We start from the raw sequence: 24,692 nt of genomic DNA, 5'->3' as shown, positions 1-24,692 counted from the left end.
TGAAAGGTTACTGTCAACCTGGGTCCCCAGATCCCTGATAACCTCTTCTGTGCTTAGTGGATTGCCACCTATATGGTAGCTGGGGGTAACCTTGTTTTTCCCGAAGGCTATGACTATGCATTTTTTAGCGTTTAACTTTAGGCCATGGCTTTGGCACCAGTTATCTGTTTCTTTGAGACCCTTCTGAAGGATATCTGTGTCTGATGTGTTTTCAACTATGGCGCCCAGTTTGCAGTCATCTGCAAACTTTGTCAGCCATAATCCTCCTGTGCTTGCCTGTACTTCTGAAAAGTAAATGCTGAACAAGAGTGGGCCCAGGACCGAGCCCTGTGGGACACCGCTTGTGACAGGCTTGGAATCAGACATGGCGCCAGCAACTCTGACCCTATGGGTTCTGTCACTTAGCCAGTTTGCAACCCATCTTGTGACGTATGGGTTTACATTTAAGCTGGTGTTTTTTTATGATGCCCGAGTGGGGTATTGTGTCGAATGCCTTTGCCAGGTCAAGGTAGGCTGTGTGGACTGCCTTGCCCTCATCAATGGCCTTGGTGACTGTTTCGAAAAAGTCAACCAAGTTTAAGAGGCATGATCTGCCCTTGACAAAGCCAAATTGGGTTTGATCCAATGTCTGCAGGTCCCCCATGTCTTTATTTATGAGTTCCATTATGATCCTTTCCATAGCTTTGCAGACCAGGCTTGTCAAGCTGATGGGACGGTAGTTTCCAAGGTCGGTGGAGGCACCGCCTTTATGTAGTGGGACCACAGTTGCCGTACGCCACTCCTTGGGTACGTATCCTGAGGTGAGGCTAAGATTAAACAGCTGCCCTAATTGCGGGTTTAATTCCTCAATGAGTTCGTGGAACACACAACCGGGGACACCATCTGGTCCCATGGATGCTGTGTTTTTCGCCTTGGAGAGAGCTGTTCTCACCTGAGCATTTGAGATGTTTAGGAGGCTACAATCCTCTGGTATAGATATTTCTCCTTTTGGGGGGGGGGAGTTTGCACTGAACCTGTCAGCCAGTATGTTGGCAATGTCTGTAGGTTCAGTGATCTTTACATCATTTTGAACTAGTTCTGAGCATATCTGGGAGATTCCTCCCAGGTTTCTAACGTAACTAAAAAAGGCCTTGTGATTGTCTTTTGAGTCCTTGGCGATTTTTCTTTCAAAATTTGCCTTGGATGATTTTATGAGAGCTCTTAGTTTTTTACTTATAATGATCAAGGGTGTCTTCCCTTTTAGGGATTTTGCTCTATCTTGTAGTAGCTTTCTCCTTTTGTTGTAGAGCTTGTTTATGGCTGGGGTCCACCAGACTGGACGCTTGCCTTTGGTACAAAGAGTCTTTGTTTTGTTTGGGATTGCCTGATCCATGCAGTCCTGGAGGTGCTGGTAGAAGGCATTTGTATGTGATTCAGCGGCTTTAGTGATGGTTTCTGCTGGTTCAGGGGCCTTGAAAGAGACCACACCAGTCCTAAGAAGTGTGAAGTCGGCTTTAGAGAAGTTCTTCACTGTGGTCTTTTTTATCTGGGGTGGTGGCGGGATGTGGACTTCCAGTGAGATTAGTTTATGATCTGACCTCACCAATGAGGGGTATACCTCCGGTGTTGAACATTGTGACCCCATGTTCGTGATGATGAGATCTAGTATGTTTTCACCTCTTGTGGGCATGGTGACTAATTGTTCCATGGCATTTGAGTTTATGAACTCTAGGAACCTTTGGGCTAGAGTGTTGGGGCTTGAGTAGTGATCCCAGTCTATATTTGGATAGTTGAAATCACCTAGTATGATGGTGTTTGGGGTTACATTTATCCCCTCCAGAGTTTTCAGGAAAGCTGTGTGAGGTTCCTGAGTTTGCGAGGGTGGCCTGTAACATGCTACAAATTGCAGAGCAGTCCTGCCTATGGTTAATTGCACCTGGATGGTCTCTGATGCATCGTGCATTGCCACCAACCTGGAGGTGAGGGTGTCTTTGATGAATATGGACACCCCTCCTCCTTTCTTGGTGTTGTCCGGATTTTGGGGCCGGAACGCATGATATGAGGTAAAAACTTGATAGTGCCGGGGTGCTCTCAGGAGCCTTGAACCAGGTTTCAGTCACAGCACAGACATCGATGTTCTCCATACTGAGAAGTGCTTCGAGTGTGTGCATCTTGAGGTTGAGACTTCTGGCATTGAGCAGCATTACCCTTAGTTTTTTTCCTTTGTTTTGTTCTAGGGTGGTAGGTTTAGAATTTGGGCCTTGCCTAAAAAAGGCACTATGGGGGTGGCAAGAGCCTTTGCCAATATCCGGAAGCCCAGGGGTGACAGGTGCAAGCCGTCCCTTGTGAAGCAGCGTGGCTTGTCCAACATGTCATCCCAGGCAGACAGACATTGGATCCCCTTTGAATGACACCAGAGATTAAGCCAATTATTAAAGCTGATCATCTTGTCTCTGTATTGTGGCATCATTCTTGGTGAAGGTAGGATACTGCTCAAGGTCAGGGTCATACCTGCCTGGGCTACATAATCAGAGAGCTCTTCTATGTCTCTTTTCATGTAGTCCAGGGAGGTGTGTCTCAGGTCGTTCACACCAGCATGGACAATGACTGAGTCATACTTGTACCTGCTGTCGAGTGACCTGAGTGCTTGCGTTATGTGGCGGATTCTAGCGCCCGACAGGCAGCTTACTGTGACTTTCTCCTTGCTCAATCTGGTGAGTGGGATATCAGTGTGTCTGACTATAGAGTCACCTATGACAAGAGTGTCTGGCATTGTGTTTGGCCTTAAGGGCTGTGACTGTTTGGCACACTGACTTTGTGGTCTATGTGTTGCATGTGTCTTGGTCTGTGGTGGCAGTTGTTTGGGTGTCTGCTTTGGTGGCCTCTGCTGTTTTGGTATATTTTTGGTCAGAGCGTCCAAGTATGTCTTTATGTGTTTATGTGTATGATATGAAGTTGTGATAGTGCTATGTGAGACTGGGTTTGTGGTGTTGTGTGGTTACCTTCTCCTCCTGTCTGGTCTTGCCAGTCCTATGTTGAGAGAGCTCAGCCTCCAGTTTGGCTATATAGTTGCATCTCTCACATGTGTTTGTGTTTTGTGGGAGAAAGAGAGGGTTGTCTGTGTACATGAGGCAATTGTAACATTGCCTCAATATTCCCAGATTCATCAGCTGAGCAGGAGAGGACACTAGCAACTGACCCCGCGACATGCTAGAAGGAAAAGTTAAAAACTTTGTGTAGATGGGTTTGAAAAGACTTCGAGGGATGTGGATGATCGAAAAGGGGTATTAGGCTGGTAGGGTGCTAGGGTGCTATGTATAATAAAAAGTGCCATATCAGAGTAAAGAGTACTTTGGGAGCAAGTGCTAGGCTATCCGGATAGAGAATAGTCACTTAGGAATCAAGTAGATCTAAACTTATTAGGTATAGAATAGGGTGGTTAGATTAGCAGTACAGCTTAGGAAGAGCTGTTCTAAGGGAAAAAATGAAGAGTGGACTTTAGGTAGCCCGAATAGTTTAACCTTGATTAACCGCCGCTGCTCTTGTGTGCTCCTGTGGCAACTCCGCACTAAATCGCGCTAAAGCATGCTTTATAGCAGGGGGGCTGGAAAAGGCAGAAAATGACCCAAAATGGCCAATGAACTACAAGTTACTGACTTAAACCACTCCTCTGAGGACAAACAGGCAGCTCAGTACTCCCCACTCTCACTGGTGAGTAAAGAAACGTCCCCTTGACCAAACAAGGAAAATGGAGAAGTACAGGAATCAAGACAAAGCCCAGGGATCAGCAAAATCTTTTTTTTTTTAAAACAGGTTTATTGTTTTAACATATAAGAGAAATATCATAACAATTTTATACAAGTAATTAAAAATAGGTATTATTATAATATTCAACAAAACAACTAAAGTATTTACAAAGACATCCACTACAATCAGATCAATTAATTAAACTAAAATACCGTGCTATTGAAATTAGAATTTTTTTAACAAATTTTGTAAATTATCCCATACAATATAATATGATGTTTTTCTAGTTCTCATTCTAATTGTGCTTATTTCCATATGGCACATTATATTCATAACATTTTTAAATTCATCGAACGAAGGAGGTGTATCTGAAATCAATTTCTAGTTATTATTTTCCTGGCCACTGCTAGGATAGACCATAACAAGGGAAGCTTAATCTTTTTAACACATTGAGGTACAGGTGTGTTGAATAATATAAGAGACTTAGAAATAATGAAATTATCTGTAAAAAGAGCCTGCAAAAATTCATTAATTGACTTCCAGTATTCTTTCAACTTCATACAGTCATAAAACATATGAGCCCAGTCAGCATTAATTTCTACATTACATATCTTACATAGATTATCTTTATTATTTATTTTATTCATTGGATCAGCAAAATCTGATCACTGGAACACTAGCTAGGAAAGTATGGAAAACAAGGATTTTTTTTTTGTTTTTTTCAAGTTTTTTTACACAGATAGACAGAAAACACAATAAATGCTGTACTTTTTGACTAAATGCTATCAAAAGCTAGTACACTTGAGTGTATTAGCCTGTAGTTTAACTTTTAAGCAAAACTTAAACTAGCAAGTGCAGTAAACAGTTTGAGCTTGTAAAAACAGTAAAAACAGGTAATACTTCGATAAAATAAGCAGAAACAGTGGTCGAAAGTCACAAAAGGTCAAAAAAGCCAAGAAAAATACTTAAAATCTGGAAAGTTTGTCTTTTCTGGTCTCTGCTGCTCTAGGAACTCTGCTGGACACCACAAGGAGCTGTGCTGAGTTCTCTACAGCTGGAAAAGCCCGCCAAAGTGTGCTTTATAGCAGGGGGCTGGAAAAGACAGGAAATGACCCAAAATGGCCAATGATCTACAAGTTACTGACTTATTGTAAATAAAGGTGTTGGTGTTGAGGAATAAAATGTTGTTGTTGTATCTACTCTCAAAAGTGTCAACAGTTCCCCCTAGTGTTTTAATGTAGTGTTTACCTTAAGGGTTTTTAACCTAATAGTTGTTAAAAAGACTCCTGTTTTGTACTCACCTAGATAGAAAATATATTAACTTATACGAAAAATGTATGTGTTTAAAATGTTTTAAATGTATTAAATATATATATATATATATATATATATATATATATTTAAAAATGTGTATGTGTATATGTATATGTATATATAAGTACCTCCATGTTTGTACAAAAAGTCTATATTAAAAGTATGTAAAAAGTTACAGGTATGTATATAATTAAGTTATTATTTATAAAAAACATATTTACAAAACTGTATCTTATATTTAATTTTGTTCTTTTAAAATAAAAACCAGTATTACTCTGGGTCCCCATTTAAAATATTGCTATACTACCTATATAAACTTTTTAGTTTTAAAATACATGCAATACTGCAAGCTTCATTTAACCTATTATCTTCTGACCCTATTCTATGTGAGTTTGTTAGAGCAGCCTCAAATTTTGTTTATAAAAATAAAAAAAATAATTGAAAAGACAGCTTTGTTTCCCTAATACAAGTAAACTACAGCAACTTAGTATTAGAACAACTAGTTTTGGTACCTCTATCTGTGGAAAATGTACTTTTTGTAAATACATTGATGTATCCAATATATTTATACAATCAGACAATGGTAATCATTATGTCATTAAAGTTAAAGCTAATTGTGACACTAAAAACTTAGTTTATTTAGCATAGTGTGTGACTTGTTCAAAATTTTATATAGGAAAAACTAATAGGCGACTTAAGGAACGAATTAGAGACCATTATTATTGTACCAGTAAGGGTCATAGTTATAGTGCCTTAGCTAAACATATACTAGAGAAAGGCACTAACCATTGGTTCAAGTTTATGGCAGTAGAAGTAATTTATTAAAGTTTTAGGTTGGGTGATATAACTAATATCACAGAAGGGGAAAGAATTAAGATGGATTCTTAAACTATCAGCACATAGAGGTGCAGGTTTGAATGAATCAGTACCTCTTAGCCAGTTCTGAAAGAAAGAAAGCTTCTTAAATAAGCATACTGCTATGTGTGTTTTTATGGCAATAGCCTTTTATGACTTCTGTCTTAAAAGAAAGCTGTGCCTTTAAAATTGTTATGGGTATTGTACTTGAATGTTTTTTTTTTTTGGTAGATATTTAATTGATTGCATTTTAAATATTTGAGATGCTGCTGATTTTTTGTATGGTCTGAAGAAGCGATTTTATCGTGAAAGCACTCACCTGTGTTCATATAAAAGTCTATTTGGATTTTACACTGCTCTTTGCCATCTGCTTTTTATTGGTTTGCTATGGTGTTGTGTTCTACATTTTTGTTCATCCTACACATGTAGTTGAACAATGTGCAAAGCACATGCCTTTTTAGGTGAAAGCGCTTAGTCGGTGGACGTGTCTGTGAATAAATTCTCTTGGTTTTCATTGTTGGTCCTTGATTCAGGTTCCTGATTGTTGCCTTTCCTTATTTTACAATTTTGCTGTGCCCTTTTGTAGGGTTGCATTTGCTTGCTTGAATTAATGTGCAAAGCACACTATTAAAGTCATGCAACAGATGAGAATGTGCTCTCCAAATGTAACACACTGCATATATGTTAGCATACAAACATTATTTTCCCTGGTAATGGTAAGACTTGTTAATGTCACAGAGTGCAACCATAATCCAGTCTCATAATTAGAAGGATACATGAAGGTGGTTGTGTAATGGCAAGTGGCATATGACAGTAGTAACTGTAACACTATTGAAGCAGGGCTTGTAAAAGCTACTACTACAAATGTGTGTAAAGCAATCATGACTCCATTGGCAGGCACACTTGCAGAAGTTAAGCATTGCTGTATTCGAACATCCTACCTGTCTAGTCATACATTATAAACAATAGTGCAGGACATAAAATCTCACATTCAAATGGCTTCAGTTCAATTGCAAAACAATGATTACATCAGTGTGCTGAACCAGAGGTGTAGGCAGACAGTACATTGTTATAATCCTGTGCTCTTATTAATGCCACAAAAAACACCTGCCATCTGAAGAATGGAAATGTTCTTCCCCTACCCAATCCAACTAAAGCAATGTCTGCATCACTTTCCCTATAAAAATATTAAATGCCTATTTTTCAACCCATGACACTATTTTTGAAGCATTAATTTACAAATTTATGGCAACAGTATTGCCTAAAAAAAGATAGTTTTCTTTTTGTAGCACATAGAAAATGGTAAACAATACAGTACAAACAATATGCACAGCTTCACCTTTGTGTTACAAAGAAATAATGTAGTGAAAGGTGGGCTGAATGGATGGTGTAGCCATCTGTCATAAAACATTTATCCAGAGGAGATGTTGAATGAGCACATGGTTACCTAACAGTAAACATCCTTACACACAAATACGCACACACACAAACACATACACACGTCTTTTATGGTGGGTAATAAACCTTCTACTTATTATACAATTACACACAAATACGCACACACACAAACACATACACACGTCTTTTATAGTGCGTAATGAACCTTCTACTTATTATACAATCTCAAGAGAGCTGCATTAGTCACAATCACCACAGGAGAAGTTTGACTATTAAGGAGAAAGAGTGCACTTTTTTCAGGATGACCTCATCACTGTGTTTCATGCAGTATTTTTCCATAATAGTTGATATAAGGGAACTTTATCTGCATTTAAATGTATTCGCTACAAGGAAAGTGGAGACAACAACAAGCATTTTACACACACGTAAGTCTTCCTTGGTGGGTAACAAACCTTATACCCATTTAGGTTATACAATCTAAACAGTGCTGTATTTTTGCAAGTATCACTGGAGAAGTCTGCCTCTTAAGGGGAAAGAGTGCAATTTTGTCAGGATGACCTAATCAGTGTGTTTCACATATGATATTTTTGTAAACACTGGGATAAGGGAGTTAGTAAAACAATCAAATTCATTTTCAGTAGAAGTGGATGTACTCACATTACACATAGTCTCTCTCTCTCTCTCTCTCTCTTTCTCACACACACCTCCAATGTTGGGTATCAAACCTCCTACAAATCTATGCAACACAATCTAAAGACTACTGTATTAGTTGCTAGCACCCCAGGAGAAGACAGACAATACTTATGTGAAACTGGACACCGGATTAAACTGTAAGCTTTGGCCAGCTAAGACCTGCATGCAATCAACTGAATGCATAAGTGAAGTTAAGTAAATTTTTATCTGCACTTTTTTCAAATAATACACAATTTAAATTAATTTGTTTGTGTTGCATTGAGCAATATCTAGCTGGAAGTTGCAACTGTTTTTTTTCAGTTAAGGCTTGTTAACAATCCTGCATAGCCAGTGATAAGTGGGGGTAGTTTACTTCATTGTTATTCAGTTTCTGTCTTATACAAGTGGTATAGTGAATTATTTTCTCATTAAACTGTGAGCTTTGGCCAGCTAAGACCTGCATGCAATCAACTGAACTCATAAGTGAAATTAAGTAAATTTTTATCTGCACTTTTTTCAAATAATACACTATTTAAATTAATTTGCTTGTGTTGCATTGAGCAATATCTAGCTGGAAGTTGTGACTCTGTTTTTTCAGTAGGTCCTCACCCACCCTGCCTGTTTTTGTTTTGGTGTTAATCTTGGTGGCTTTGAAACTGCCCACCCCTCTTGTAAATTTGCACTTGGATACTCCTCCTGGGCCCATCTCATTTGCTCACTCAAAAAAAAAAAATCTATCTGCTTTTACTGTATTTGTGTTTCTTCCTACTTTATTTTGCTTTTGCATCATCTTAAAAGTACTCAATTGTATTTATTACTGCTTGGTGTAACTCATTCTAAGCCTTTTAGTTTAAGCACTTGGGCTTCAGACCAGTTGTTTTATATCAAGAAGGTTTGTGGTCTGCACTGTAGTGGCAGAACAGGTAGCTTACATCCTTCTAAGTTGGGAACTGCTGATTGAGGGCTCAGTGTCTGTTATTCTAAAAGTGTATTAATTCTAGTTTAAGCACTTGGGCTTCAGGCCAGTTATTTTCCATTAAGAGGGCTCGTGGTCTACACTCTTGTGGGAGGAGAGGCTGGACTCTGCCCTTCTGAGCTGGGAATTTCTGGTTAAAGGCTTATAGTGCCTGCATATTTTAACTGTTTCTTACTGAAATTGGTACACCTTGTTTGCTGCAGCATAGACTAGATCCAGGCCTGCTGAATCTAGCTTTGTTTGTATGCTTGTTGTTTGTTTGCTTGTTATTTCCCTGAAATGCTAACTCCACCTAAAACACGGCTTTTCAGTGCTTCTGTGGATCCCAAGTGAGATCTGCAATGCTTACTGTACGTATTTCCTTGTTTCACTTGAAAGAAAGTTACTGCTTGTCGTTTTTGCATTTAAGTCACCTGTAACACATTGCATTTAAGTTACCTGGCACTTGCTCACTAAAGCAATTATAAAAGTCAGCACTAAAAAATTGAAAGCACTACACCCTCACAAACTCCCCTTGAGTACCTTGTTCCCCAATGGCCCTTTTTTTCAATTATAAAGGAATTCCCAATACTATTCTAGCATGTCCAAAGGTCAGTTGTCAATCTCCTCTCCAGTCCAGCTGGTGAATCTGGGAATCTTGAGGCAATGTTACAACTGCCTCATGTACACAGACAACCCTCTCCTACTCCCAACAAATTCCAACACATGTGAGAGATGCAACCATATAGCCAAACTGGAGGCTAAGCTCTCTCAACTCAGCACTGGCGTAACCAGTCAGGAGGAGAAGGAAACCACACTCACTACAATTCCAGTCTCACATAGATCTACCACGACAGCAAACCAAACACATAAACAAACAAAAACATACTTGGAGGCTCTAAATAAAAATCTGCCTAAGCAGCAGAGACCTCCAAATCAGACACCCAAGAAACCGCTACCCCAAAACAAAACACATGCAACACATAGCTCACAAAGCCAGTGTGCCGAACAGTCACAGCCCTTAAGGCTAAACAACACACCTGATACACTTTTAATAGGCGACTCTATCATCAGGCACACTGACGTCCCGCTCACCAGGCTGAACAAGGAGAAGGTCATGCTGAGCTGCCTGTCGGGTGCTAGGATCTGCCACATAACACAAGCACTCAGGTCACTCCAAGGCAAGAACAAATATGACTCAGTCATTGTCCATGCTGGTGTGAATGACCTGAGATGTACCTCCCTGGACTACATGAAAAGAGACATAGAGGAGCTCTCTGAGCATGTAGCCCAGGCCAGTATGACCCTGACCTTGAGTAGCATCTTACCCTCACCAAGAATGATGCCACAATATGAAGACAAGATGATCAATTTCAACAATTGGCTTAAATAGTGGTGTCATTCAAAGGGGATCCAATGCCTGTCAGCCTGGGATGACATGCGTGACAAGCCACGATGCTAGGCACCTGTCACCCCTGGGATTTCAGATATTGGCAAAGGCTCTTGCCACCCCCATAGTGCCTTTTTTAGGCAAGGCTCAAAAGGCAAAACCACCTCCATAGGTATCACAAGGGATAAGAAACTAAGAGTAATGCTACTCAACGCCAGAAGTCTAAACCTCAAGATGCATGCACTCGAAACTCTCCTTAGCATGGAGAACATCGATATCTGTGCAGTAACAGAAACCTGGTTGAAGGCTCCCGAGAGCACCCCAGCACTACCAGGTTATACCTCATACCATGCTTTTCGGCCTCAAAACTTGGACCGAACCACAAAAGGAGGGGGAGTATCAATATACGTCAAAGATACCCACACCTCCAGGTTGGTGGCACAGCATGAAGCATCAGAGACTATCCATGTGCAACTAACAGTGGGTAAAACTGCCTTCCAGTTTATAGTCTGCTACAGACCACCCTCCCAAACCCAGGAACCCCACTCGGCCTTCCTGAGAACACTGGAAAATATGAAGGTCTCTCCAAATACCATTATATTGGGTGACTTCAACTACCCAAACATAGACTGGGAGCATTACTCTAGCTCCAACACCCTAGCCCAAAGGTTCCTAGAATTTATAAACTCTATGCTCCAGACCAGAAGTGTATCCCTCACTGGTAAGATCAGACCATAAACTAATCTCACTGGATATTCACATCCCGACCCCACCCCCTGCCCAGAATACCACAGTGAAAAACTTCTCTAAAGCAAATTTCACACTCCTCAAAACTGAGGTGGAATCCTTCAAAGCCCCCGGGCCTCTGGAAAATATGGCCCAGACTGCAGAATCCTTTATAAATGCATTCTATGAACACCTTCAGGAATGCATGGATCATGCAATCCCAAATAAAACCAATACCCAATCCTTCAAAGGCAGACGTCCTGTCTGGTGGACCCCAGCCATAAGCAAACTATACAATAGAAGGAGAAAGCTACTACATGATAGAGCAAAATCCCAAAAAAGTGAAGGCATCTCTGATCAGTATTAGCAAAAAACTACGGGCACTCATAAAATCATCTAAGGCCAACTTCGAGAGAAAAATTGCACAGGACACTAAGGATAATCTCAAGGCTTTCTTTAGTTATGTTAGGAACCTGGGTGGGAATTCCCAGATATGCTCAGAATTAGTCCAAAATGACAAAAAATACACCGAACCCACAGATATTGCCAACATCCTAGCTGACAGGTTCAGCACAAACTTCTCCCCCCTCCCCACCGAAAGGGCAAATATCTATCCCAGCAGTGTGCTGCCCCCCTGACATCTCAGATGCTCAGGTAAAAGCCACCCTCTCCAAAGCAAAAAACACAGCATCAATGGGATCAGAAGGTGTCCCAGGCTGTGTCCTACATGAACTCCAAGAAGAGCTAAACCCAAACATAAAACTACTGTTCAATCTCAGCCTTACTACAGGATATGCACCCAAAGAGTGGCTTACAGCAACAGTGGTCCCTCTCCACAAAGGTGGTGCCTCAACAGATCCTGGAAACTATCGCCCCATAAGCCTGACTAGCTTGGTCTGCAAAGCTATGGAAAGGATCATCGTGGACCTCATAAATAAAGATATTGGGGACCTACAGACACTGGATCCTACCCAGTTCGGCTTTGTTAAGTGCAGATCCTACCTCTTAAACCTGGTTGATTTCTTTGAAACAATCACCAAGACCATTGACGAGGGGAAGGTGGTCCACACAGCCTACCTGGACCTCGCAAAAGCCTTCGATACAATACCCCACTTGGGCATTATAGATAAGCTCACCAGCTTAAATATAAACCCCTATGCCACTAGATGGGTTGCAAACTGGCTCAAGGACAGAACCCACATGGTTAGAATTGCTGGAGCCATGTCAGACTCCAAAGCAGTTACAAGTGGCGTCCCACAAGGCTCAGTCCTGGGACCTCTCTTGTTCGGTATATATTTCTCGGAGGTACAGGCCAACATGGAAGGACTGTGGCTGACCAAGTTCGCAGATGACTGCAAACTGGGCGCCATAATTGACTCTCCAGCCGACACAAGCATCCTCCAAAAGGGCCTCATAGAAACAGACAACTGGTGCCCGAGCCATGGCCTCAAGCTAAACGCCAAAACGTGTATAGTCATCCCCTTTGGCAAAAACAAAGTGCCCACAAATTACCACATAGGTGGTAATCCATTAAGTACGGAAGAAGTAATTAGGGACCTGGGGACCCAAGTTGATAGCAATCTCTCATTTGACAACCACGTGGCCAAAGTGGTTAGAAAAACATTTTATATAGCCCACCTAATCATGAAGGGATTCACATCTAGATCAGGGGAGGTCATCGTGCCTCTTTACTCATCCCTCATCAGGCCCATAATTGAGTACAATGCCCCCTTTGGGATGTACCTTACCAGACACCTGCAGCAACTGGAAAGACCCCAAAAGTACCTCACCAAGAGGATCAAAGGGCTCAAACAGATGTCAAATGCTGCCCGGTTAAAGAAACTCCAGCTCTACTCAGTGGCATACCACCTGCTCAGAGGCGATCTGTGCCTGACGTATAAAGCCATGTCCATCCCAGAATTAATGGACATGCTGCACCTCAGAAAATCCAAATCCCATCCAGGTACACACTCAGACTTGAACCTCAGCACTGAAATAAATAGGACATGCTGGAGGGACAGATTCATAACCCAGAGGCTCCCTTCACTCTGGAATAAAATTCCAATCCAGGTTAGGCAAAGTCCCTCATTGACTCTCTTCAAGAGGAATCTTGATGACTGGATGGGAGATCGTAGGTTTACCCTGGGTATCACTTCTGTGTCACTGTTAGACAGAGGCACAGTATACTAACCTCGAAAAAGGGCATAGCAAAATTAATTTAAAATGGGTGGCGAAAACCAAACACACTCTGGCTAGGCTTATAAATGTCCTAGGGCAGATAGCCTAGTATGAACCTATGAACCTATAAGATTAATAAAAAGGAACGCTTGAAAGAGAAGGTACTGTACATCTTAAATTATGCATCAAATGCAGATGTGTGCACAGGATAATGTGACATCACTCTGATTGTCACATGCAATGACATTATTGTACATTTTGTTACTGTGAGGGATATTGACATTTTCCACATAATGGGCTGACAGACATATTGACTGTTGCACTTGAGTGGATTATCAACCAAGCATTGCTCTGATTTCATAGTTGGATGATTGCACACTTGTATTGTCTCATACTTGCACTATATGCATTGAAAAGATAAACAATGCAAATTGTACATAGGACAGAGCACTGCAGAATGACAGGACTGGATTCTGTGAGAAAATGTTGACCAAGCTCTTAACACAGTAGAAGTGTAAGCACTGTGTAGCAGATGAATACTTTAAACAAATTAAGTGAGTCAGGTCAACATCATTCTGAAATCAAAACTGCATGTTGACAAAAGTAATACAGACATACAAACATTGTGCAACAGAAAATTGTAATACTTTATTTTTTTTTTTTTTTTTTTTTATTATTGTACTATTTGAGCACAGCACTGCTAAGCTGCTATTTGCACTACTAAAGTCAAAGTGATAGTGCATGCGTAATAATATATTGATGTGTTGAACTTACAGTGGTAATTAGCAATACTCTGTGCTGCTCAATGCCAACTTCTTCACAAAGATCTTTACAAGATAGACTTCACAATAGGTAGCAGGTACAGTAATGTAGCAGCGGTACAATGATGTGTTAAGTAAAGGTTTAGCTAAAATTTACAGCCATAATATTCAGACAAAACATCATGAAACATGTTTTCATCCATATGAATTCAAACATTTTTAGCACACCAAAAAATTCTATATATCCCTGACTATTATCTTAGCACAACACATAGAAAGTCATAATGATATTTTAATATTTAACAGCAGATTTCAAAAATGTGAATGCATGTATTCATCTTTATTACCCTGCTGGCCATTGTAATCCATACGTCCACCTCTTCAGCTTGTTCAAAATTGCACTAAGTGAATAAACAATAGCTTAACACAGTGATGCAAAGTGAGTTAGAATAATGTGTATGAAGGCAGTCAACTCCAAAGATATTGCCATAAGCTGTGTACTTACATTTAACCTTCCTTGCATATGCTGCCCAGTGCCAGACAGTGGGCAAATACAGAAGTGGAAGAATTATGACACAGAAGGGAAAAGACATCAGCAGGCAGATAGTGACTTGGAGGAAGGAACACATTAGATTATGACAAAGAAAGGATAATTATGGCTCAAAACAATATGCAGCCAATAGGTACACCTAAATTAGAGTAGCAAAATCCTCAGTAACACATAGCTAATGGCTGGATTAGAACCCTTGAAATTATTCAAAAATCTTTCTACACAGTTGAGCATTAGTTTATCACACCACAAAGGAATTATTACTTCACAGCATTAAAATAACACTACTGAAGCACACTGACAACTGATTGAAGAAGGTAGGGTGAACAGAGAGTTAGAGACAGATTTAGACAGGAGTAACAAAAATGTGTTTTGTGGGACATGTTGAAAAATCTGTATGGTGTTTTAATCTTGCTTATTAAATGCTCATTAATCTTCCATGCTCTGTATAATAAACTTATCAGTACAGGTACATATATTGGAAGGAACAGTGCAATAAACATGAATACCTAACTAGGATATGATTGGCTTACTAAGCCTCCCTGTTGGGGCTGCAATGTTTTTGAAAATGATACCTTCCTGCGCTATTCCAATATTATGATGAGGAAATGTATTATATGGACAGAACACATATATGTTTGCAATTAAATATATGCTAGGAATATGATATGTCATGCTGTCATACATTGGCATACAGCTGTAATCGAACTCATGACACTATGGCAAAACATTAGGCTACAACATGCCACATAGAATATCCTAATTTAAAACATCCAGCAGACTAAGAATTGTTAAATTAACTGTCTCACAATACTGTCTTTAGTATTGCTTTACTCTGTATTTCCATAGCACAGTAGATTTAACCATGTGTGCAACACATAACAGGACCACTTCAGATTTAAGCAGAATCTTAAGATTTTGCAATAAGAAGTTAAACAGCATTTGCTATGCAAAACTCTGCTCAAATGCCAAGGACATAAAGTGAAGGCTTTCGAATGGGATATTTCTGGTCATGTGTGTTATGTGTGAATCTATTTTATGACCAGATTAAATGTGTGAAAAAGGGGAGGATAAATTTACACTTATACCTAAGATTAATCTGGGTCATCATATCCCAAACTTTCAAGGTGTTAATACAACCATTAAAAAAGGGAAAGCAATCTTGATTATCCCTTAATGACAACTCCCTACAGTAGTGACATTCACAAATATGTCAATATAATTAAGAAAAAATGGAATATAGTGTTTAGCTCAGAACTTAGACAAACTATTGCTGATCAGCCAAAGATGGTGTTTTGTAAAGGGAACACTATTAAAAATTTGTTGGAGTTAAATGTGGACAATGTATCTTATGGAAATGCATCATACCACATGTATAAATGTGGTTGTTGCAAATACTGCAAGTTCATTCATGAAGGACAGTATAATGAGGTTGAAGGCTTTGACAGAACCCTTGCTTGTGCAGGCAGACATAGTTGTAATACAATGAGAGTAGTATACCTTGCCACCTGTACACTATGTAATGCATTTTATGTTAGTAAGACCAACAGGAAGTTGAAAGAGAGAATAAGAAAACACCTCTATGATATTAAAAATAACAAATCTAATAATGCATTGTAGATGGAGTGTTATATGTGATGGATATAAAAAATGTGTATTGTTTATCATTGACAAAGTGGCTATCTCAGGCAGAGGTGGTGATTTGGACAATTCCTTTTAAATTTAAGGAGTTGTTGGTCTGGCAATTGAGATTTAATGCAACAACTTTTCATGGGCTCAGTGATAATATTCCCACCTCTAATGTGCTAAAAATGAAATCAAATAAGCTTTGACTATTTGTATTATGTATGATCTTGATTATATGCGATATGATAGTTTGTTTTGCATTATTTTAACAAGTATAAACTAAAAAGTTGTTTTTATTTATTTGCATATTTTATACTATCATACCTGATTAGCTATTTTGAGGAGTAATGATTTTAACATGGCATTGAATTTGCATGATATGTAATTGATTATTTGATTCTGTTTGTTGATTGGTGTAAGAATATAAATAATGGTGGTGTAGTATGAAGTGAATAACTGATGAAGTCTGTAAATATACAGACAAAAGCATGAAGTTGTTCAATAAATTGTGCAAAGCTATGCGCCAAGTGCTCCATTTTTAACTGTTTTAAAATGGAGGTTGGTAAGCAGAAGGTAGCATACAGAGGCAAAAATACTGGTATTAACAGGAGGGTTATGGGAGAGCACCATAGCTATCTACTTCTTCACAACATCAATGTAAATTGTACACACAATTTCAAGACACTGCAAAGTCACCACACTAGTAATGGGTGACAACAACATAATAATGTTATATGGCTAATTAAACCAAATCAGTTGTGTCAGGATTACACATAGGTGAAGTGGAGAGCTATGTATAGGGCATCATTTTTTTTTTTTTTGGAGAGAGAGGAATATTGGGAAGGTGTTTAGAAATGAGAAGAACAGGTAAGTAGAGAAGGTCAGGAAGTATCCACAGACATACAAGGCATACAAGACAGACAGGAATGGTGATGGAGAAAAAAGGTTGATGGAGACCATGATTGAGGATAGGTAGGGTACATTGAAGGTGCACCCATGTCCAGCTTGGGAACAGTAAAAATCTTGTCCTCACCCTCAGAACTGTCATCAGAGTCTCCTGCAGCAGATAACTGAGTTAGTGCTGAAAGTGGCATCATCTTTGTAATACAACACAAGACCTTTTAACCCTGCCTATACATGCACAGAAGCACCCCTCTCCCTTATGTTTTCTCAGCTCCTGGTGGGTGACAAAATCTCCATCTCAACAACTACTGCTCCTGGAAGGTACCACAGCACCAACAACTGGGGCAGAACTACCTGATGCACTTGGAGCAGGTAGGACAGGGGATGCAGAGGCAACACTGACATGTTGTGACCTTGAAGTGCTGGGTGTCTCTGCTGTCACCTATGGAGGTATGGTGGGCCAAGCCTCAGTGGTCAGTGTGCCTCTTTGGGCTGTTGAAGATTAATTTTCAGCAGCTAGTTATGGAAACTGCAGATTGTTAAGAAATTATAACTCCCCACAAAAAAAAAGAAAAAAATAGAGGGAGAAAGGGTGGGGAAACAAAACCAAAGATATAATTACATACTTGGCATATCACAGTACTAAACATTTTAAGCAAACTTGGTTTGGCAATACATAAGCAATTATGATGATTTAGTACTGCACACCTTTGCAATATCCACATGTAATGAAAAGGTATGCATGTGTCATTAAGTAAAGAAAAGCTACTGCTCTGATATAAGAAACTGCTGCCTTTATTTCACTATCTCAAATTAGAATTATACATTATAAATTAATAATTACACTTATAATAATGAGACTCTTCCTGATAGAGTGCTATTAAGATCTTATAAATAATTATCAATCAAAACAAATAATTATTGCATTTTGGTACTGAACCTACACTCAATAAAGCTGGTGTTCTACTTGCATAATGTAGTCAACAAGAGTTATCAAAGAAGGTCTGCACGCTTGAGATGAAGGGTGAGGTATGCCTTCTCCAGATATTAGTGCTTGAAAATAACATTATGACTTGAATTTTCAAATGAGTCATACTTACCCCATGTCTCGCTGAAGTGAGTTAATCTATCCTGCTGCACCTCATGGTTTAAAGCTCTCATCTGCAGCTATTTAGTACAAAAAGATAAGAAATACACATTAAAGCATACTGAGTAACTGTGTTGGCTGGCTATATAATTACTTCCTTATCATAGACAGTTTAAAGGTCAGTATACTAACAGAACTGGGGGATATATTCAGCCACCTATCAGTTTATGAGGTTCTGCTTGTGCTTTTTAAGGTCACTATAGTGTTGAAGACATTGCTCCACATTGCAAGGAATGACATTTGTAGTGTAGACTGCCTTGACTAAGCTATTCCAAGCCACAGCCTTATACTGAGACCAGGTATAATCCTCCTGCAGCAGTCTACAGCTATAGTGCTTCACAAGGAGTGCCACAAATACCCTGGACTCCTCAAAACCATGCCTTTGTGCTCCAAATGTATCACCATTCTCTCCCTTCCCAGCCATGTCTGCCAAAGTCAAGCTAACAAAATGTCTAAATTGACACCTATTTCAAATCTCATGTGTTAGTGGCATTGCACAAAAGACACACAGCCTTGTCAACTGCATTTGTGCAACTGCAAACAGACGGACTCCTTGGTAGACACATCGGTCCTACTTACAGCACATAGTAGTAAAGGTGTGAAACATGGCATTGAGCTGTGCCATGTGTGATGCTCCACTTATTATCACAGGCTCCAGTGCTCATCAGTGAAGTGCTTAATGGCATGGCTTTTAAGGGTTGCAGCTTGGAAAGTGAAAGATGCTGAATTCTGACATATATCATGTTGGGGCTTACACGATGTTAACATATTATTGGAATAGATGGGAGTTAAATGCAGGGGACAAAGAATGCAAACATTGCCAAAGAAGAACTACCTTTCTAGCATGGACATTTGACACAGAGTAATTTATGAATTAATAGAGATACACTTCAGAGAGGCCTATACAAGTGTAATTGTACTTATGTCTTGGACTGCATTTCTACGTAAAAGTTATACATTCAGTATATAAATATGGTTCACATGGATACAGATGAATGTGCTGATTAATACAGGTCAGCTTCTGTTACATACATTCTTCACAAGACATAAGGGTCCTAAAAACATAGTTAGGATATGTGATGAGTAATGATTATAAGAAAAGTATTGTGCCCATCATACATAGGCAAAGTAAGTCAATATAATTTCTTTATTTTTTATTTATTTATTTATTTTACATTTGTTGACCAGGATAGTCCGACTGGATACATGTCCATTTTCAGCGGAGGCCAGGGGAGAAAAGCTCCAAAACACAATGCATAGAAATTATATAGACAACACTTAAGCATAATACACAGAAAAGTTATGTTGCGAATACATAACACAGACAAGTTACATACATTGGTTGAGCAAGCAATTATACATAAGTTCGTTTGTGACTTAATATAAGTAGATTGAATAATACAATTGTGGTATAGCACTTAAATAGTGGATATGATGTTAGTCTGGTTTAGAGCAGGGTCACAGCCAGTGTGATTTAAAATATTTTTTGAGGCTTTTTTGAATAGAGAAAGTGAGGATTCTAGAGTAAGGTCTGCAGGAAGTACATTCCAGATTTTGCCAACGGAGTTGACAAACAGACCATCCCCAGCTGAGTTGCTGGATTTGAATGTTAGAACCAGAAGTCTGTTAGATGAGTGAAGTGGCCTGAGGTTACTATAGGGGCTAATGATGTTTTTAAGTGCAGGTGTATTTTCAGGGTGGTTAAGGACCTTATGTGTTACTATAAGCTGGTTGAACTGCACTAAGGTGGGTAGTTCAAGCCACCCTAGGAGATTTAGGTTTTGACAATGGTGTGTCCTATATGCTGAGCCTGTAGAAAATCTAGCAATGTGGTTGTAACAGCAGGATAGTTTGGTAAGATTGGTTTTGTTCAAGTTGGTGAGAAGAAGGGAGGCATAGAGAAGGGAAAAGAGCAGGTGAGAATGGGCAATGGCAGTACTGGCATGAGGAGTAAGGAAAGGTTTGATCTTGTAAAGGGAGCCAAGGTTTTTATTAATGGTTTGGATAATTTGATTGACATGCAAATCAAATTTGAGGTTATTGTCTACTATAACTCCCAGGAGTTTGGTTTGGACATCCAAGAAGATGATAGTGCCATTATTAGATTTTATGGTAAAGGATGGAGGGGAGGACCTTTGAGTGGGGGAGAAAAGAAGCATCTTAGTTTTGTTGGGATTTAAGATCAGATGGTGAATGGTGAGCCCATTTTCAATGGTATTAAAAGTATTCTGGGTTAAAGTCAGAAGAGTTGCTGGGGAGGTGGCCGAACAGATCAAGGTGGAATCATCTGCATATTGAATTCAGGTAGCATTAGATATGATTGAGTGGAGGTCATTAATAAAGATAGAGAAAAGTAGGGGTCCTAGAATAGAGCCTCGGGGGACTCCTAGGGTGATGGGTAGATAGCATGTCTTACCAAAGGACTGCTTGTTGTCTTCCAGACAGGTAATATTGTGTATTCATGACTACATGAACTGCCATTCTCTGTGATGAGGTGGTCAGCCAGAACTGGAATATGATTTTGTATTTCAACCACATAGTATTTTAAATATAAAACATGTAACCCCCCCCCAACCATTAAAAAATGGCTGGAATTTTCCCTTGGCCTTACAGGATTATATGGCATTTATATTATACCTCTGTCATATGATCTTATCTTCCCTTTAAAAGGAGGACTTAGCATTCATTGCTTCTTGAGGGGGTTAGAGCATGTGAGAATACCGTACTGAACTATGAACCTATGAACCCATGAACTATGAACCATACTGTAATACTGTAAATGCTCCTTTTTGAGCATTATCTTTTCTCTCAAAATTGCATGTTATACAACAGGTTTATTATTATTTTTTTCATTAGAAAGTACACCTGTGTTAGGAACTTACAATAATTAAAGATAGTCAAATAGGTTCAAAGTTGAAGCATTCCTGCCTGCAAAAGCCTGCTGTGTAGCCTGAATCCCAGAGCTCCTGGTGTCCATGTAGAAGGGAGTCAGCTGGGTCAAGAAAGGGAAACATGAAGAATTGTGGAAGTTGGACCAGTTGTCAAGCTCCTTCAGAGAGGAATCTTAACAGTCAGTACTTGAACAGTAAATAGTACATTGATCATCTAGCACTCTTTGAGTACCAAGTCAGACAATTTCACCACAGCCTCGCTGATGACATCAAATGGACCTTATTTTGGTGTGTTGTTCATTTATTTATTTTGTATGTATTTATGTTTATTTATCAGGGTAGTGCACTGATCAAAACTTAAAAGTTTCAGGCATAGGCTTGCTAAAGACATCGCAGTTGATACATAGCAAAAATGCAACTATTGCAGAAAATCAGGCAGGTGATGTGAGTAGTAAATTGAGTCTACTTAAATGAAAGAAGGTTAGGAGTAGCACACCGGAGGGGTCAGTACTGTAATTTTCTATTTCAGTGTCATAAGTGAAGCCATAGGTTATATATATTACTGAGTAATATCTTTGAACAACATTCAAGATAGGAAAACAGACACCGAGAAGAAGCAGTAGTAAGAACAAAGAAGGACAGTGGATTGGGGTACTTCAATAAACTATGGCAGGATGATGCAACATAATCCAAGATGGTGGCATGGAGTTGCGATTGTGATATAAGTGTTTCTCTTTTCAGTCATCCAAATTCTTAATTAACTATACATTAAAATGCTTTAAAGTTTTTCTTTTTCACTTTAAAGATGAAGATAAATGTAAGACACAGGACGGCATTATATTTTGTTTTATGTTATAGGTTCATAGTTAGGTACTAGGCTATTGGCAAAAGGGCCTACGTACGCCTAGCCAACAAGGTTCCCTGGCTTATGCCACCCAAGAAAGTTATTTTCCTGTGCCACAGTCAAGCAGAGACACAGAGGTGATCCCCGGGGTGTATTTCCTATTTCCCATTCACTCATCAAGATTTTTCTTGAAGAGTGCTAATGAAGAACTTTGCTTGACATAGATGGGTAGCCTGTTCAAGAGTATGGGAAGTCTCAGGGACAGGAATCTATCCCTCCAGCATGTCCTGTTTATTGTGGTGACAAGGTTTAGGTCCCTAGAGCATGTAGCATGGAGGGACTGGGATTTCTTTAGGTGTAGCATGTCCAACAGCTCTGGGTTTGACATAGCTTTATATGTTAGGCAGAGATAACCTCGGAGTAGGCAATATGCTACAGAGAAAAGCTGGAGTTTTTTGAGGCGGTCAGCGTAGGGCATTTGTTTGAGGCCAGTAATCCTCTTTGTGAGGTACTTCTGTGGCCTTTCCAGCTGCTGCAGATGTCTTGTGAGGTACATTCCAAAAGGGGCATTGTACTCTATAATGGGTCTAATGAGTGTCGAGTAAAGGGGAAAAATGACCTCTTTTTTTCCTGGATGAGAACCTTTCTATGATGAGGTGTGCCATGTAGAACGACTTCCTGACTACTGTGGCGATGTGACTATCAAAGGAGAGACTATTGTCCACTTGGGTCCCAAGGTCTCTTCTCAAGCATTAGGTGTTAAGTAGATTGCTGCCTATATGGTAGTTCATGGGTACAGAGTTTTTACTAAAGGGGATGACACTGCACTTTTTGGCATTGAGCTTGAGGCCATGGCTCTGACACTAGGCATCTGTCTCAGTGAGGCCCTTCTGTAGGATGTCCACATCATTTGGGGACTTGACTATGGCTCCTAGTTTGCAGTCATCTGTGAACTTCATTAGCCCGAGGCCTTCTGTGTTAGCCTGTACTTCAGAGTAGTAGATACCAAACAGGAGAGGTCCCAGGACAGAACCCTGTGGTACTCCACTTGTCACTTCTTTGAGGTCAGATTTGGAGTCTGCAACTTTTACAGCGTGAGTTCTGTCAGTGAGCCAGTTGGCAACCCATCTTGTGATGTAGGGATTTATACCTAGTTTAGTGAGTTTAGCTATAATTCCAGAATGGGGGATGGTGTCAAAAGCCTTGGCGAGGTCAAGATAGGCTGTGTGAACCACCTTACCCTCATCTACGGCTTTGGTGACTGCCTCAAAAAAGTCGATCAGGTTCAGGAGGCATGATATGCCTTTCATAAACCCGAACTGGGTGGGATCCAGAGTTTGGAGGTTACCAATGTCTTTGTTTATGAGTTCCACGATGATACATTCCATGGCCTTGCAGACCAGGCTCATCAAGCTAATAGATCGATAGTTCCCGGGATCAGTGGTGGCTCCCCCTTAGTTGAGTGGGATGACTGTTGCTGTGTGCCATTCAGTGGGCACAAAGCCTGATGCGAGGCTATTATTGAACATGGTGCTTAAGTGGGGAGCCAGTTCGTTCTGAAGTTCGTGTAAAACGCAGCCTGGGATGTTGTCCGGTCCCATGGATGCTGTGTTTTTGGCTTTAGAGAGTGCAACTTTTATCTGTGTAGTTGTGATTACAAGGACTCTGCATTCTTCCTGTATAGATATGGGCCCTTTAGGGGGTGAGCGGGGTGTAAAGTTAGCACTGAACCTATCTGCCAGGATGTTGGCAATATCAGTTGGTTTTGTAATTTTCTTGCCTTTGTGCTGTAGAGCAGATCTGGGTGTTGCCATCGAAATTCTTGACATAGCTATAGAATGAATTGTGGTTGTTCTTGGAGTTAGTGGTGATTTTGTTTTTGTAGCTCGCTTTGGAGGATCTTATAAGGGATCTCAGCTTCTTACTGAGGCTGACCAGGGAGCTCCTCCACTCATGGAATGTTATTCTCTTTTGCAACAGTTTCTTCCTTCTGTTGTACAGGTTTGTTTATGTCAGGGGACCACCAGATCGGCTTCCTTTTTTTGGAGAATAGCATCTTGGTTCTGTTTGGGATAGCATGATTCATGCACTCGTGTAAGTGCTTATAGAGTGCATTTGTGTAGGATTCAGCAGTTGTAACTGCATTGTCCATCTGCATGGGTGTCATGAAGTTCACCACTTCTGTCTTAAGAAGCACGAAGTTGGCTTTGGAGAAATTTTTTACTGTGATTTCCTTAATGGGGGGTGGGGGCAGGATATGGATATCAAGGGTGATTAGCTTATGGTCGGATAGGACCAATGAGGAGTTGACTTCAGGTGTGGAACACCGGTCATTTTAAGCCATATACTAATTACAATACTGCTCTAATGGAATACCTTTAAGTTGTCATGCACATTGCTTGTACATACACACTGAAGTTACTTCACCTAAAGAAGAAAAATATTTAGAAGCTCTCTCCATTGGCTTTTCAGAATGCCAACACCAACACCAATGTAAAAACAGAAGATGCTAACATCAGCAGTGTGAACCCGGATGAAGTTAGACAATGAACTCTGAAAATACTGACACCAATGTCAACATAAACACCTCCATCACCCTTGCAATTCTCAGCCTTGAAAAGAACAGTAAAGGAACTTAACAGCAACATTGACATGGCACCTTATGATACCAGTCATACTTGGATCATTGCCAAAAAAGGATGGCACTGTTAAGGAAGTATCCAATGTCCTGCAGTCTAAGGGAGCAGGCAGTATAC

This window comes from Protopterus annectens, chromosome 6.part0 (assembly GCF_019279795.1).
Source record: "Protopterus annectens isolate FY-2018-M chromosome 6.part0, PAN1.0, whole genome shotgun sequence".
In the NCBI taxonomy this organism is placed as follows: Eukaryota; Metazoa; Chordata; order Ceratodontiformes; family Protopteridae; genus Protopterus; species Protopterus annectens.
Note: the sequence above shows the minus strand (reverse complement) of the source record.